At 43.0% G+C, this 18,418-nt stretch overlaps 1 pseudogene; it reads right to left on the bottom strand.

Annotated features, from left to right (window-relative positions):
• Positions 1–4,161: 4,161 nt before the first annotated feature.
• On the bottom strand, positions 4,162–16,588 carry LOC137885151 (uncharacterized; annotated as a pseudogene).
• Between the last annotated feature and the right edge of the window lie 1,830 nt (positions 16,589–18,418).

Raw genomic sequence — 18,418 nt, 5'->3', positions numbered from 1 at the left:
TCCAGTTACCAGAGTCCGGTCATACATACGTATTAGAGTGTAAGTGAACACAAATACACGCATGTCTAAAACACAACGTGGATACTCACTACAAACTGTATAACTTGCCTTCAAAAAATTATTTAAAAAAACCCACTGTCAGCTAAATGGTAGGTATTTAGCTGACACTGTCACCCTGGTTACTGGCTGTGAGTTTATCAGTGGAACAAGTTAGCACATTTATTTTCTACGAGGGGAGCAAAACTGCCAAAAACAAGAGAAAAAACTGAGAATGCAAATGCAGGGGATGATTTGGAGATTCTGCGATATGTAAAACATCCCAGTAAATAAATAATAATATGGTAAATATTGTGGTGAATATGCAGTCGAGGCAGATCCAAGCAGAAGCACATCATTAACTCATCCAACCTGTGTGTTGTTGTGTGGAGGAAAGAAAGTGAAGGACAGAGGGATGCAGTAAAAGACAGATATAGGGTAGGGAAAAGAGAGAAGAGTTTGGTAAGTAGGGTGATGCAAAGGGGAAATAAAGGGACAGAAATGAGGGAGAGAGAAAAATGAGTAGAGCCAGTTAAACGAAGTAGAGAGGAGGGAGGAAGTGAGAGACAAACGGGTAAAAGAGGGATGGAGGGAGCTTGAGAGAAAGAGAAAGTGGAACAATATCGAGGAGGGAGACAAGCGGAAAGTTCTTCTGAATGGAAATAGGCGACGGCACTTCACACCTCCATAGTGCTATCTCACTATTGAAAAGAGCTCATTTCCAAGGAGGCAAACAGACATTGAGGACCACACACACACATACACACACACACAAACAGCTCTCATTTGGAGGTGAAGTGTATTTCTTTTCTTTCCACTCACAATCTTGCAAGGAAATCTCAATTTTCTTTTCACCCTCCAATGCATACCAATTCAAACTATTTACATAGTAGGTATACCAGCGTGTATGTGTGTGTGTAGGGGGAAAAGGTTCCATGGCCACAAAAACAGCACCTAGGATGATATATCCAGTTGTCACAGTACTAGTAAGAAATACTGCAATACTGTTCTCTATACCAGAGGCCTCGGGCCTCTCATTTTACTTTTGTGCATCCACAAAGAGCTAAGTAAGCTATGTGGATGTCAATGTGAATTTGCTCAGAAAAGCCCCTTTCCCTCTGGACAAAAAACCCATAACGCTAAAATCTGTTTTTTGCCTTTAGTGGGAATGGTTTCAATCGCCATCCATTCCCGGGACAAATTACTCTGCAGTATTCATGGGTATTTATCGGCTACATCTCCGATTGGCAGTGATAAGTACTTGATCCCTGGGTGGATACTCTAATTTCTGCTCCTTTTCCGGTGCTTTCTTTGTCTCAGCCACAAATTTCGTCTATCTCCGTACAAACAGTGCTGGGACATTGTTTTAAATTAGTCAACATCAAGTAACAAAAGAAATAATAGAAATCACCATAACATTTTCAATGGCCTTCATGCTGCTTTCTACTGTTTACTTTCCTTGTTCTCTGGCGCATTTGTGATATTGAATGTGACACACCAGAAAAAACAGAAAGGCTACTACTGGCATTGGGAAAGGAGTTGCCCAGACAAGCCTTCTGAAAAGCTGCTGAAATCAGCCATGTAGATGCAACAATTTGATCTAGGAGCTGTAGAAATAAGCAGTCTGTAGTTGACAAAGCTGGTACAAGCTATAAGACTTGGCTCACAGGAGGCGGGTCCCTGGAAGACTGGGCTTTGAAGAAGGACAACTATGCTTGGGTGGGAGACCTTGAGAAAGAAGCTAGGGGAGATCCAGTCGGACAAAAGATGAAAAATCAATCGTTCGGGAAAGGACAAGCTCAGAAATAGGGACAGATAGAGACTGAGGATTAGGAAGTGAGATAGGAACAGGTACAGGCTGTGAGGCAGAATCAGTCACTATTGTCAGGCGGAACATGGAACTGGAGTGTTGCGCAACTTATTCTCAAAGGCTTCAACTTAATTTACTGTGGTCAGTAGTATACCTCTTTGATTGAAAAAATTAGGCAGGAAAAGAGCGCCGTGGTGAGGAAAGAGAAATTTTGAAAGTGGGTTATCTGACATACATACTGGAGGAAAATGGGCCCTCTGATGACCATGCGAAAACGTTTATCTCTGACCCTGGTAATGTGACACGCTTTCACCCAGTGGCTATAGATGTAATCACCAGAAGCTGGCTCAGGGATGGGGTGGCTGAGAGTCTGACCCACTGGGCTTTCAGGCACCAGAACACAGGATTGGAAAGGAGGAGTGCAACCAGGATGCAGGCTGCAGCTGATGGGGATGCAGCTAGTGGGCTGCACCAGGAAGAGTTCAAGCACATCTTTATAAGAAACCAGGTTGGAACTGTTAGAGGTAGAAATAAATGATAAATGAACTTGGATTGTTATGGCTCCTTTCTAGCCTTCCTACCACTCAAAGGGCTTTACACTACATGTCATCAATCTCCTATACACACATATTCACACTGGCAGAGACTACCATGTAGGGTCCCACCTGTCCATCGGGGACGTAAACTACTTCACATTGATGCACTTCCATACACTGATAGCCCCGGTTGGAAGACGACCCGCTCCCCCCCTGTGCCAAAGCTGCCCCTCTCCCGAGAGAGGAACCAGGAAAGAGACGAATATCCTTGATCCTAGATGATCTGCAAACTGGGAGAACTGGTCACCGTTGAATGGGGGGCCATTATCAGTTTCCCCAACTCTGGGGATACCAAACATGGAGAAAACATTGTCCATGACCGTGATTACTGTGTTAGCCAAGGTTGACTTTACTCTTCAACTGAGTGGCGTGTGTGATAATCCATGATGACAAGCAAGTGCCAAGGTGCTTCTGGCAGAACAGACATTTTTAGTGGCTCAGAATATGCAACTGGAGTGTTGGCCTGACATGCAAGACAACTGCGTACTGCTGCTTCTGCTTTGCAATCAATGTCTGGAAACCAAATCTTGGTTCTGAGAAGGGATTTGGTTTTGACAATGTCCTGGTATCCTTCATGGGCTAGCTGTAACACTATCTTGTAGGGCCGTGGGAATGACTATTCTAGTGTCCCGCAGTACAATGTCTGATGCATGTGATGTTGGTAATTTACTGCTAACTTGTCTGAACTGCTTTAATATGCCAGCACGTCGTGACTTGTCACTTTTGTGCCATGTGTTGTGTCTGATGTCAGCACTAATCTCTTGAAGGATTTGGTCTGCGAGTGTCTCTGCCTTGATCTCTGTGAGGGTCATGACTTTAAGGTGTTGCAAGACTTGCGATGAATTTCACATACTCCTCTGCTACTTTTGCTGCATGTGTACTGTCACCTGTTTGAGACAAGATGGGATGACAAGACATGTAGTATGCTGGGATGTCGGCTCCCTTTCTTTGTACTTCACCCTCTTTTCATCTTTTTGGCAGAGGATTGCATCCACAGTCAGTTCTGTCTCTCCACCTGGGTAAAAGTATGACATTGTAGTGTCACTGGTTAGACTGTCTGTAATGCAACTTGCTGTCCTGGGCCCCATACCCAAGGTGTGTCTTTTCTGGTGACCTTGCACAGTGGTTCTGAAATGAAGGAGAAGTCTTTGATAAATCTGGAGCAATAATTGGCCATGCCCAGTAGACTCCTGATTTCACCTGGATTCTGGGGTCTGCAGCGTGCTGAACTACAATGACTTTCTTGGGATCAGCTGAGACACCCTCTGCAGAGAAGATGAAACCAAAGAACTCGAGTCTGGACTTGTTGAACTCAAAACATGGTTGCTCAATTTAACTCATGTATCACATCGTTCATGGTGGGAGTGATGTGGCATTCCCTCTGTATAGCTGTGTTAGCTTGGTGCATGTCAACACAACGTCTTACTTTACATTACATTACATTACAGTCATTTAGCAGACGCTTTTATCCAAAGCGACTTACAATAAGTGCATTCAACATTGGTAATCAGATGAACTACTAGTCACCAGAAGTCATAAGTACATCTCCTTTTCCAAACAAGCATCTAAGAGCATGAAGCAGAGCATAACTCAGAGCCAAAGTACAGTGCAGAAACAAACAAAAACAGTAAGTGCAAAAAGTAATATGAATACAATAAGTGCAACAAGCTAGTATGAATACAATAAGTGCTAAGTGGAAGGCTCAGGGTAGCACTTCCTGAAGAGGTGGGTTTTCAGCCTGCGCCGAAAGATGGGCAGCGATTCTGCTGTCCTGACGTCAGTGGGAAGTTCATTCCACCATTGTGGGGCCAGGACAGAAAACAGCCGTGACCGTGTTGATCGGCCGCAGGGATCTCTGAGTGACGGGGCAACCAATAGCCCCGAGGCAGCAGAGCGAAGTGGTCGGGCAGGGGTGTAGGGCTTGACCGTGGCCTGGAGATAGGAAGGAGCTGTTCCTTTCACTGCCCTGTAGGCTAGCACCAGAGTCTTAAACTGGATGCGAGCTCTTACAGGTAGCCAATGTAGAGAACAGAGAAAGGAAGTTGTGTGGGAGAACTTGGGGCGATTGAACACCAGGCGAGCTGCGGCTTTCTGGACAAGCTCCAGAAGTCTGATGGCCGACGCCGGGGCTCTGGCGAGTAGAGAGTTGCAGTGGTTCAGGCGGGAGATGACAAGAGCCTGGAAGAGCACCTGCGCTGTCTCGTCAGTGAGGAAGGGGCGAATCCTCCTGATGTAGTAGATCAGGAATCTGCTGGAGCCTGTAACGGATGAAATGTTTGCTGAGAATGTCAGTTGGTCATCCAGGGTCACACCCAGGTTCACCACGGCGTCACCACGGTATCATCAATGGTGATGGACAGGTTCCGGTGCGGGCAACTCTTCCCTGGGAGGAACAATAGCTCAGTTTTGTCTAGGTTGAGCTTGAGGTGGTGTGTCGTCATCCACTTCGAGATGTCAGCCAAGCACGCAGCGATACGTGTCTCCACTTAGGTGTCACCGGGGGGAAATGACAAGACCAGCTGGGTGTCATCGGCATAGCAATGGTAGGAGAAGTCATGCGAGCGAATAACAGAACCCAGAGATGTTGTGTAGAGCGAGAAGAGAAGGGAGCCCAGGACTGAACCTTGCGGAACCCCCGTAGTCAGCATGCGTGGTTCCGACACGGCCCCCCTCAAGGTCACCTGGTAGAATCGACCTGTAAGATAGGATGCAAACAGGGAGAGTGCAGAGCCTGAGACGCCCATCCCATCAAGGGTGGAGAGAAGGATCTGATGGTTCACAGTGTCAAACGCCGCAGACAGGTCCAGGAGAATCAGGACAGAGGAGAGAGAGTTAGCTCTTGCGGCATGAAGCGACTCTGTCACCGCAAGGGTCGAGTGACCCATTTTGAACCCGGACTGGTGGGGGTCCAAAAGGCTGTTCTGGTGGAGATAGGAAGACAGTTGGTTAAAGACAGCACGTTCAAGTGTTTTGGATAGAAAGGGTAGAAGAGAAACCGGTCTGAAGTTCTTGACATCAGAGGGGATGGTTTCTTCAGAAGGGGGCTGACTCTGGCAGTCTTGAAGGCCGTGGGAAAGCATCCTGAAACAAGAGATGTGTTGATGAGGTGGGTGAGGAAAGGAAGGAGTTCAGTCGCAATAGACTGAAGAAGAGGGGAAGGGATCGGGTCAAGGGAGCACGTGGTGGGGTGGTTAGATGTAACAAGGTTGAGGACCTCGTTAGGGGAGAGGGGAGCCAGATAGGGTAAGATGGGGCATGGAGATGGGAGGGAGAGCTGTGGGGGCAGGGCTGGACAGGGTGGAGAGGGAGGACAAGAACACTGAGAGAGGAAGGGAGAGGGTGGACAGGGAGAGGGGGGCTGAGAGAAGGAGGATCTGATATTGTTTACCTTCTTGTCAAAGAAGTTGGCGAAATCATCAGGGAGAAGGGAGGAAGTAGGAGAGGGGGTGGGGGTTGGAGGAGTGAAGTGAAAGTTTTAAAGAATTTTTTAGGATTGGAAGCAGAGGTTAGGATTTTAGAGCGGAAGAACGCAGCTTTAGCTTTAGATAGAGAGGAGGAAAAAGTGGAAAGAAGAGCTTGGAAGTTAAGAAGGTCCTCCGGGAGTTTGCCTTTTCTCCATTTACGCTCAGCCTCTCTTAGGCTCCATCTATCAGTACGCACTGAGTCTGACAGCCATGGGGCAGGTGGGGTTGGCCGTGCAGGCCTGGAGGTGAAGGGACAGAGTTTGTCCAAAGAAAAATTAAGGGTGGAGAGGAGAAGATCAGTAGCAGTATCAGAGGATAGGAGAGAGAAGGATTCAGGGTCAGGGAGAGCAGAGGTAACAGAAGAGGACAGATCAGCAGGGGAGAGGGAGCGTAGATGACTACGGGTAGAAACCATGTGGGTAGGTGGAGGAAGTGATGGGGGGGAGGATAGGGAGAGGGAGTAGGACATGAAATAGTGGTCAGAGAGCTGGAGGGGAGTGACAGAGAGGTTAGCAGTAGAGCAGTGTCTAGTGAAGATAAGATCCAGCTGGTTGCCGGCCTTGTGGGTAGGAGGAGAAGAGGAGTGGTAAAGGTCAAAGGAGGAGAGGAAGGGGAGAACTGTGGAACAGAGACAAGAGAGTATTTCCATTTTGGGGAAATTAGCAGGCCAGTACCACCACCCCGCCTCGCAGCTCTGGGAGTGTGAGAGAAAGAGTACACATCTGACAGAGCTGCGGGTGTGGTGGTGTTTTCTGGTGTGATCCAGGTCTCAGTTAGAGCAAGAAAGTTGAGGGAGAGCAAGGAAGCGTAACCTGAGATGAACTCAGCTTTCGGCACTGCCGACTGGCAATTCCAGAGCCCCCCTGCCACCACTTGCTCGCCCCGAGCTGAGAGAGTAGGATAGATGAGGTTAGTGGGGTCACGGTTCCTGAAAGCGGCCCAATGTCTATGTGACCACCGGGCAGAGGAACGAACAGAAATAGGATGCAAACACATGGTAGTCAATAGAAACAGATTATTGACCCGCAAATATACGCTCGAGAAGTATTAGCTTGACAAAGTCGGGCTTGAAAAAGTCGCCCTGTTGCCTTTGTTCGCCCTAGCCTTCGTTTGCCAGACGCTTGAAAGCTGACGCTTCCAGCAGTGGTTAAGTACATCTATCTACTGATTGCTCATTGTCTGCCAGGAGTGGAATCAGAAATCAGGGCTTGCTCAAACAAACAGAAACTCGGAAAGCACTTCACAACTGAGACAGGCCTAAGTACAGCTATCAAGACACTTAGTTTAAGGCTACATCCATACTACTCCGTTTTCGTTTGGAAACGGAGTTTTCAAACAAAAACGATCTCCGTCCATACAGCGTTTCAGCCATCGTTTCCGAAATGATCTCCGTCCATACTACACGCCTGGAAACGAATATCACGTGACTCTTCACGTACACTGGGCATGCGCCGATGTAAACAGGAAGTAGATTGTCGTATTTTGTAACTAAGCAACCAGAGTAATAAAGTAGTCTTTAATGATCGTAAGTACGTGTTTGATACTTAAGATCTTCTCTCAAATCTTCCTCTATAAACTCAAACAGATACAGTTTGTGGAAAGTTTAATAAGTTTTATTTTTCAGACTTAACGTTAGTTACAGCGCTGCAGGTCTCTCTCTCTCTCTCTCTCCGCTCAATGATCTCTCTCTCTCTCTCTCTCTCTCTCTCACGCCGCTCACTGATCGCTACAATAACAGCGGTTTCCTCTGCAGACATGAAGACTTTAACTGGACAACAGCTGCTAGTAAAGACAACAAGGTCAGCAATGCCTGTAATCAGTTGTCTGCGTTAAATTAACCTGGTAGTTGATCGCGGGTGTCTACGTCATTGTTTCCAAACTTATGTGTTTCCGCCCGTCCACACCAATACACTACCCGGAGTTTTCAAAGTTATCCGGCTTCGGGATCGTTTCTAAACTCCTCCGTTTACGGTGCTCGGAAACGCCGGCGTAGTGTGGACGCTCAGTGTAACCGTAGCAAAACATATGCGTTTCCAAACGAAAACGAAGTAGACCCTTTGTCAGGGTCTTTAGGTTTGGGAGGTGCGACAATAGGTGACACCCACGGTGTCGGGCCAGTGACCTCCTGAATGATGTCATCTGCCTCCAGTTTCCAAAGCTCATTCTTAACTTTCTGCCGGATGTGGAACGGCAAACGTTGATGTGGTTGGCAAGTAGGCTTAAGTGAAGCTTTACCTGAAAGTCTTTCGATTTCCCGATCCCGTGAAATAGTTCAGGATGACTCTCTAGTAGCTCATCTGCAACTGTGCAACACTGTGGTGTGGATGATACTGCTGTGACTACTTTAATCAGTCCCAGTGCTTTGGAAGTTTTGTAGCTGAGACCATCGAATCTGTCCCCTTTAATTACAAAGAATGTGTCTTTTTCTGTCCTTTCTCCACACTGCACTTGAAAGCACCACTGACAGGCAATGGAACCTTGGAGCGGAAGGGTAGACTAAATTCGGGCTCCCTTAGCGCTTTCCTGCGCAGCCTGGATGATGAACAGCTTTTTATAATTTTAATTTTAATCTCTGCCTTGACACTTGCAAACTCACAGTTCTTAGCTAACATCCTTAGCTTAGTGTGAACAATGTCCAAATTTTCTCCTGGTTCTTGCACAGTTTTTCTGAAGATGTACACTTGATGCTTTGGAGAGAAATATCCAGATAACTTCTGCTTCGTGTCTGCATATTTGTCATCTGTTGCTGCTAATGTGTCCTAAATATCATGCACTTGTTCTCCTGCTACATGTAGCAATAACGCTTTGAGCCTAGCATCTCCGCCAATGTTCATTGCAGTGGTGTAATATTTAAACCTTTGCACCCATTTATTCCAGCGAGATCTGACAGAGCCAGGGTCAGTTTTGGTGGCGAAAGGTGGGAGAGCAGCGGTATTTCCTGCCATGCTTGTGTGCCAACTACCATTCACATTTGTCTGTGTTAGCTTAGCTAGCTTGGCTTAACCACACTCATCCGCTTGTCCATCTTTCTCCCCTCTTTTTTCATTCTGGAAAAAACGCGATGTCCGTGTCAACTCTTTGTGTGTCTTTCCTTAAACACCTCGTCACCAATGTAATGTTTCCGTAGTGTAGTTACACCAGATGAACAACGACTTGATGAACAGCAAAAGGCTTTTATTCTGAGGCTCATACACACACAGTTAACCCCGTCATTCTGGCTGACTGTCTTTCCCTGTACCCTCGCCAGGTGGCGTAGTTCTTCTGTGAACATCACACATATCATCTATTAATAATAAACAGTCTTTTCTGCAAATTACTTGTCTCTCCTGATTGAAATGGTTTGATAGGTTACACTACTGGTAGGATCATTTTATTTTTTAATAAAGTTTCACATTAATAGGACACTCCAAAATGATGATTCAATATATCAAACAATCCATGTTCACAGTACTGACAGTATGGCGTGTACTTTTATTGCTGGGTAAATATAAAATTTTCTTGATTAATCAAGATCTTCATTTGAAGTATCACATATCTTTTTATACAACCCTTTTTTCAGTGGCTCTGTTTGTGAAGTTGCAAATGCTATTTGTATTGCCCTTCATTTCTGCAGATGTAGTCTTCTGAACTTTAAGGGTGTGGTAACTTGGTTGAAAAAAATATGCTTTGAACAAATGAACGAAGAATGACGGGAGCTCATTGCTAAAACAGGGACATTGAGAATCCGAATTGAAACAAACCCTGTAATCAGTGCAAATACCACTATTACAATAAAACATACAACAGCAAACATGTTACTCTAAAAGTGCAACATTACAAACCAAGCACTTGATATCTGGAACAGTAGTATAACCATTTACTCTAACATTTGAATGTTGGGTGCAAGCTCACTACCCAGGTTGAGCATTACTTGGAGAATAAAGTAGAAAGTGTTTTTCATGAACTTAGGGTAGTCAGGGATCAAAGCATTAATCAGTGTGAAAAGGACACAGAAGGCTTTAGACAGGTTGGCCAGTTCCTCCAGCACCACACACCCTTCCTTGACGATATCCACTCTTGATGGGTTGAACTGAGGATTTTCTTGATCAATGCAGAAGATTGCCACCGGAGTGTGACGAGTCCTCGTCGGCTACATCAACTAGATTGACAAGAAGAGGAGATTGTTAGCCTTCGGCTCAGCTGTTGCCATGTCTAGAGGCGTATGGACCACAATATTTTAACTTTGGCAAAACCTGGCAAAAAAAATCTGGGCAGTGCACATGGCTATTGCTCACTCACATTCTCAGTAGGAGCCTTGCTCTGTGAAATGTCAAATTTGTACATTTGGTGTGGAAGCAGGATGACGTTTAGGACGGAGAGAGGCAGATGGTGCTGGCTTCGTTATGACAAAGTGGCTTAATTTTGACCTTGTATAAAGGGAAATTAGAGATTTCCCTCAATTATACAAATACATCTTCTGTTCCTTTACATTTGTGACTCTTCTCTACCTTCAATGCTATTAGATCATTTTATTAGATCCTGTCTTACTGCATTAGGGGCTTTCACTCAATGTGCTCAAAATATTTTGTTTTGTTTTTAACTTTCAACTAAAATAAAGGTTTAGTGTCTTTAGGTGATGTGTTTGTTCAGCAATTGTATCTATGCAGCTTATGCTAACTACTTTGTTCCTCTATTGAATGCTAAGGATGAAGCCATCTGTTTGAGCATCTGTGAATACTGTATGGCCCCAATGAGACACTGCAATACTGGAGTCAACCTGATGACTGAAATCCCTGTGACTAACGTATTTGCTCATGTGCAAAGAGGAAACGTGTCTGTACATTTATGAAACATCTGTATTTTATGTAAAGTATGGCATCAGGTCATCACTCAGTTTGTGAGTCCTTGTTGGGCTCTTTTTGCCTCTAACTTTTGCACTTGAGAGACAAACCTCTTCTATTGGCCAGCCACATCATGGTTCAAGTTGATAAAACCCTGTTCAACAATTTCCCTGTGCTATAGAACATTTTTGTTATAGTGCTTTTTGCTTATGATCTCTCCACCTTGAGCATATTCCCTCTAAGTACAAATTGTCTGAATGTGTCGGTAAGTGATGCGTTGAATTGTCTATTCCAGGTCCGCCCAGGCGGTCTCTGCAGAGTGCTTGTTTTACATCTCATCCAGTGTGTTTTTACAGATCATTGTTTGCGAATAGAATGAGCCCCCTCCTGTGTGCTTGTCATTGGTGCCGTGAAAAGCTCTTATCTGGTGCCCAGCAAGAGAGACAATCACAGGAAGAGGGAGCAAAAGAGAGATAAAATACAGAAAGATAGCAGAGGCTACTTAAGCACAAATAGAGTGGTTGACAATTGAGGGACAAGGAGCAGAGAGAACAGAGAAAAGGGTGAAGACACTGCTCTTGTTTTGTAACGGAATCATCTTGACTGTGGAAGAGTGTTGCTAAAGTAAAGTAGGAAGAACGGAGGTATGATATTCAATAGAGAGGAGAGATGAAAAGCTTGAAATCGACTGATCTGAATTTCAGCATCAGTTGAGCAGGGACGTGCGGTCAGGGGAGGCAGAGCCTTACCTGTCATCATGAAAAGTAAAAAACAAATAATGATGAAATAAAATAAATATTAATATTTCTCTACTGATTTGTGTTATAAATGTAATTTCTGTATGATTCCAATCATTTTTATTTTTTGAGGCAGCGACGAGCTGTGCCTCACCTCAGATTTCACAATCCCTCACTAACTGGGTTGAGCACGTGCCTTTTGCTTTCTCATTGTTTGTCACCATTGTAATATTTGTAGACACTTTTATTATGTCCTTTTTTTACATAGAATAGGTACTGTATTTCACGTATGAGTAGAACATATTTAGTGTTGCTGATCTGACAGAAACCGCAGTGAAAAAGCACACAGGGGAGGCAAACAGTACCTCTGCCTCAAAAAAGAGGGCGTGCGAGAGCCCACGGGTCGGGTTTATGCTTGTTCTGTCGTTGCTCTTCTTCTACACTTCTCTTCTTCTTCTTATATTTTGCTTTGACCACAAAAATGTAAGAGATTCTATATCCAAGCTTAAAAATATCTCAAAAAACAAGGAAATATGACCAATTCAACAGCAATTCAACGTAGGACAGGTAAAGTAACCTTTTATGTGTTTGTTCTTTATACATCCGTGGTTGTTACACAGATTATCTGAAACGCTCCTGGTGAGGCAGGTCGGTGGGGAAGATCGCGGCGCACACGCTCCCGGTGGAATCAAATATGTACCTTACCTATGTGTGTGTAAAGAATGCTGATATGAAATATGAAAAACAACCAGTAGTCAATGTGCAAGCTGCCAATTGAATGGTGATTTAAGCTACTCTATTGGGTTCATATATTTGTAAATCTGACTTATTTTGTGTCAGTGCCTCACCACTTCACTGCAGTGGAGTATCATAGATCAGCGAAGATAGATCACACATTAAATAAAATAAATAACATTTAATCCATGTCATCATTCCCATGTTTTGTATTTCAATTGTTTAATGAAAAATCAGTTAGTTCTAGATCTGAACAACAAAAGGACCTCACACACTGTTATTTCTCCCATTAACTTTTATTATGTAATACATTAAAGTCAGAGAGAGCAGGAGAGTTTGTTATCAACAAACACTTAATAATAATACATAATTAATTGTTATTTTCATTCATTCACATGTGAGGCTGATATTTCCTGAGCATCGGGTTTGATATCAAATTTTCACTGAAACATTTAATCAAATACATTATTTCCTATGTTCAAAAGACACCATCATATTCTGGGTTATTGTTAATTCATGCAAAAATTCACTCATGCAAAATGACAAACAAATGCACTCATCAGTAACGAATATAATGATGTCGCATACCAGATTAAACAGCAGAGCCTGGGCTACAAGGTCATGTAAACTGTTTGTACACACTCCAAACACAACTCAAACTATATATTACTAAATATCAAAATCCATATATATCGCCCCCTAGGCAAACCCACTCACCACATTTAAGGCTCTAGCGCTGTGCTAATTCATGCACAAAGTTAGCTCCAAAGAACGGTAGTAACGTGAGGATTATGGACATATGAGTCATATTCCGCTACAACTAACCATCAGTTATGAGCAAACAAGCACCAGCAAAACAAACCGCAATATTGATTATGATCAGTAAATGCACCTTACTTTTGTTGTTTTGAAGGGGAAAGACCAATATTTCTGCTCTTTTCGCCATGCTACTTGTTTACCAAGTGTTCCTGTGTCTCACTCAAGAGATCTCCGCTCTCTCCATGACTTTATGGGACGTAAAACGGGATTTAACTTTCAGCAAATCGGATTTTACGCTTCACAATGGACAGCACTTTTTTGATTCTGATTGGCTAACAGTGCTGTCAATCTTGCCCCTCGTGGGCTGGCTCAATTCTATTGGCTCTAACGCGTCAAAAGAGTTGTCAATCAATAAAATCGTCCAATGGGGGGCTGAGATACAGCTCTGCTAGAGGGGGAAGGGCTGGAATCTGAAAAAAATTTGAATGAACAGACAGACTCAGAGAGGTCTCAGAGAGGATTCTGGCCTTCAAATAAAGCCAACTGCTGTATTTGGATGTATTGAACACCATTAGTGATATATACAAGTGAAATATATAGTTTGGTACATGAGGAAATTAAAATGGCACACATTGTGCAAAATGTGTAAATGTGAAAATTTTGGAGACCTAGCCTGAAATTTCTGTACTAAAACCTCTCTAATTTTGTTGTGTTTCACTTTATCAAAGTCAGACTTTGCACAGAGACTGTTCACATATTGTGCAATGATCTGGGAGAGGTTTAAACCTTCAAGCTACATCATTCCTAAGAAATAATCATCCTGAAAGTGCTATTTCTTAGGTGAATCTAAAAATGTTCAATTTGTGCTGTGTGCCATCTGCATTGACTCTTAACCAGTAACATATATACTGATATTTACACATCTGAAAACATCTCACAAGTGTTCCCTTTATTATAACACAAAGATTATTAAAATAGACCTTGTAGTTACATAAATATACTTCCTTTTGTATAGGTATGCAATTTTTGAGCAGAGGCCTCTTCTCTTTTCACCATATATGGCCGTGGTCAAATCTGAAAAGCCTGTCTCAATGGTCCCTATCTCTCCCGTATGGCTCAAAACATACAGTAACTATACTTTTATGGTTTAACACTTCTATGAGTAAACATATGATACACATATACTATCCTCTTCAAGTAAATATACTGTAAAATATAATACATTCCATAAGTAAATATTTTGTGACATTTTAATGCATTGTGATATTTTATACATTCTTCAAGGTGTGCTTTTAATCGTACTAAAAATGCTTCTAAACTTAAATTCCTCACACTGTTTAAATCTAAAATTGAATCAAAGTATTTTTATTGTAAAGCTTTTGATGAAAAGGAGAGGGAACAGACATAGCCTATAATTAACTTATATTGTACTATAAAAGTTAACATCTTTGTTTTTCAAGTTCAGTCTTTGTTTGTTGAGGTAACAGGCAATAAAGAAGTTATTGCACTGCAATGTATTCAACAAATTCAAAGAACAGACCACTCAGCTATTCAGAGAACTTGATGATCACATCAGACAAAGATCCGCTGAAGTCACCAATAATGCTCTGGTCCCCCCAATTACTTCAACCGGTCTCCTTGGCCGTCCTCAGTCCAGTATTACCTTGGATCAGATATCGCACTGCGTGTCCCTTGGCATGAGCTGGCAGAGAATTTCTTCATTCACATCAGCAGACGGACAATTTACAGACACAGACAACATCTTGGAGTCCAGCCATTGACATAAACAGTATTGTCTAATCATGCTCTGAACAGCGTTATTAGTGAGAACACCTCAAATGCAGGCGAAACATATGTGCTTGGTAGCCTCGGATCGCACAGAATACTAACTTAATGTTAGCGTGTCAGGTAAAGTCTACAAGAAGTTGACCCTATCAGACAGTCGCCATACTATACGTCGACGGATTTATAATGTTCAAACTCCAAATCAATTATGGTGAGAGGAACATTCATAACCTTACAGCCACATTGTGCTGTTCCATCATTCTTTCCCCCCTTGTCACTGAGTGTGAGTAAGTTTTTATTTAGAAATACTCTACAGGTTGTAAGATCTTTGCCTGTGTTTTAAATTGGTGAAATATAGTTATAACAAGAAAGACTGGGCAGTTGAAACACCCTACTTATAGAACGCTCAATTTATATAGCTACAGTGACTACTCATTGTTAAAATGTTTACCTTGGGTTAGTATGGGTTGTAGTAAACTTTGACGTGGTCTCTGGTGGGACTGTGGAACAAGGCATGCCTTATCTTTTTACAGGCACAGAGATAGAAATCACAAGATTGTCAGGTGGAGAATGGTGTTGCATGGCTGCATTGATGGTTATAGTAGGACAATAATATACCTGAGTGTGGACAATAACAGAGCTTCAACAGCCCTATCATTGTTTCGGACAGGTGTACAACAATTTGGATTGCCCTCCAGAGTAGGAAGTGACCATGGGATGGAGAACATTGGGGTTGCCCGCTTCTTGCTGGAAAGAAGAGGACTAAACAGAAAGTCAGTACAGGTCGCAGTGTCCACAACCAAAGGATTGAGAGGTTGTGGGCAGAGCTCAATCATGTCATCCCACTACTGCAACGTTGAGGAGCACGGAATCCCAGATTTTCTGAATGAGCTTCATTTATTTTGACTCCATTAGGTTTACTTACCAAGACTTGAAAGGGCTGTTACAGAATTTAGAAACCAATGGAATAATCATGGCTTTTGAACACAAGGGGGGCATACACTACTTCAGCTTTGGCAGAGTGGTGTTCTCAACAACGCAGGACTAAATAATATTTGAAGTAGACCATTATTTTGGTATGGAGTATGATGGACCTCTGCCTGAGTTGGAGGCAATAAATAATGTTGTTCCACAGAATCACTTATTTATAAATGAGACAATGACTATAATTTATTTTCAAGCCTTTTACATTTTTTAGAACAGACTCATTCATAAAATAACAACTGCTACAATACAAACTAAATGCACAGATTGAAGCCTATCTTGGAGGTTTTTTTAAATTAAAAAAGGAACAATGTAGTTCGTTTATTGATAAAGGTAATTTTCAAATGAAATCACATCAAATTTACTAGTGATACAGAAGTCTTCACTCAATCTTCCCCAAAACATCCAGATATTTTGTTTAGTTTCATGGTCATACTCCGAGTAACACAATAAAGATGGTTGTGGATTTCCGGAAGACTGCAGCCCCGCCTGCCCCATCACCCTGTGTGACATCCCCGTCGACGCTGTGGAGTCCTTCCGCATCCTGGGCTCCACCATAACCCAGGACCTCAAGTGGGAGCTGAATATCAGCTCCATCACCAAGAAGGCTCAGTAGAGGATGTACTTCCTGAGGCAGCTGAAGAAATTCAACCTGCCAAAGACAATGATGGTGCACTTCTACACAGCCATCATTGAGTCCATCCTCTGCTCCTCCATCACGGTCTGGTACACTGCAGCCACTGCCAAGGACAAGGGCAGACTGCTGCGCATCATTCGCTCGCTCTCACTCCAAGACTTTTTTGCTTCAAGGACCCTGAAGCAAGCAAGACAAATTGTAGCCAGCCCCTCTCACCCTGGACATGTTCGTGCCCCTTCTATCTGGCAGGAGGCTGCGGTCCATCAGGACCAAGACCTCACGCCACATATACAGTTTCTTCCCATCCGCAGTCGGGCTCATCAATAAAGCCTGGGACCCCCACTGACTGTGTCATCCCCAGGACAATTTCCTACCGGTCACTCCCCTGCACATCCCTTCTAGGTTTCTTTTTAAATACACTCAACATTACACTTACATCTCACTTGTTTATAGTCCTGTTATCTGTTTGTTTGTGCACTTTATTTCATATTTAATTGTAAATTATAATATGTTTCTACTTTTTGCACCGTGTTGATTGTTGTTGATTGTTTAATGTTATGCACCACTCGTCATGTCAAATTCCTTGTATGTGCAACATACCGTGGCAATAAATGGTTCTGAATCTGATTCTGAAAAACAGAAAATCAAACTCAGTGCAGAGCTCTATCACAAAACTACAAAAATAGACTCCTTCATCCTGGCCACCGGTCTCAACTTTCTCCAACCCTGGAGATCTTAAGGAGACGCGTCTCTGCTCCTCTCCTAGCATGGTCTCTCTGATCAGCTTCCCTGCTTGACATTTGTTCCAATAAATCAACATTTTCTCAAAACAAAGTTAACCACCTTAATTACAGATGATGAAATGCAGTATTTGTTAGGCATGTACACTTTATTGTTGTCTTAGTATTTGGCAAATGTAACGATGCATTGCATGGAGTTACAGTGCGATGCGTTCAATCTCTGTGTTCAAATGAGCTGAAGAAGCACTCTGTAGTTCTTCCGCATACCAAGTACACCAATGGGAAACAGAAGAACAATAGATTTTGCAGCTAACCCCAGAGACAAAGAGAACACCAACAACTGCAGGCGTTTTTCACATTATATACCAAACTCGAAAAGTGAGGGATTAGGTTGAAAATCTGAATTTTTCGTTTTAAAATATTTACAATGTAAATGTTGAAAAAAGACAGAGCTAGGCAGGAATGTCTGGAAATTCTAGAGCATGTTTATAGGTTTTAAGTATTACAGTTTTTCACCACAAGATAGATAATAGTCCAAAAACATTTCATCATGCTTGTCAGTGGCAGCCGTGGGTGTTGTTGATGAGGCCAGCTGCAGTCAGGAAGAAACTGTTTTGTCGTTTGAGGTTTTGGTCCTGATGGAGGGGAGCAAGAGAGGAGTGACTCAATAAATTGGTCCTGGAGATTATTTTTCTGGGGCACTTTTAACGTTTTTTTTACCTTTGGTACAGAGGAGATACCTTTTAGAGATTGTTTACTGTTACAAGTTACCTAATATCATGGCGACTTATTTTGACATCAATTTACATGCAGAACATTGAAGTTGAAAACTAGTAATGTCTAAGTGAATGTTCCCCTTTCTCTAGGTAGTGTCTGGTCAAGCTGGTGTCTTTCTTTCTCTCTCTCTCTCTCTCTCTCTCTCTCTCTCTCTCTCTCTCTCTCTCTCTCTCTCTCTCTCTCTCTCTCTCTCTCTCTCTCTCTCTCACACACACACACACACACACACACATGTGCACACATGCGATGAAAGAAAAATTATTAGGAAAAAGAGTTGCAGAATCACACATTAAAGCTATTTGAACACAGAGATAGCCAGACACAATGACAACAGACAGTTACAGATTTACACACACACACACACACACACACACACACACACACACACACACACACACACACACACACACACACACACACACACACACACACACACACACAGGAGAGGTATCCAGTGTTCACACACACAGAGACGTTCACACACACACAAACAGTGACAAATACTTACTAAGAGAGAAGCTTACAGAGACTAGTAGAC

This window comes from Cebidichthys violaceus, unplaced genomic scaffold (assembly GCF_023349555.1).
Source record: "Cebidichthys violaceus isolate CVI_PGR_0920_01 unplaced genomic scaffold, fCebVio1.0.p SCAF_4, whole genome shotgun sequence".
NCBI lineage: Eukaryota > Metazoa > Chordata > Actinopteri > Perciformes > Stichaeidae > Cebidichthys > Cebidichthys violaceus.
This window is presented reverse-complemented; position numbering and strand designations above follow the sequence as displayed.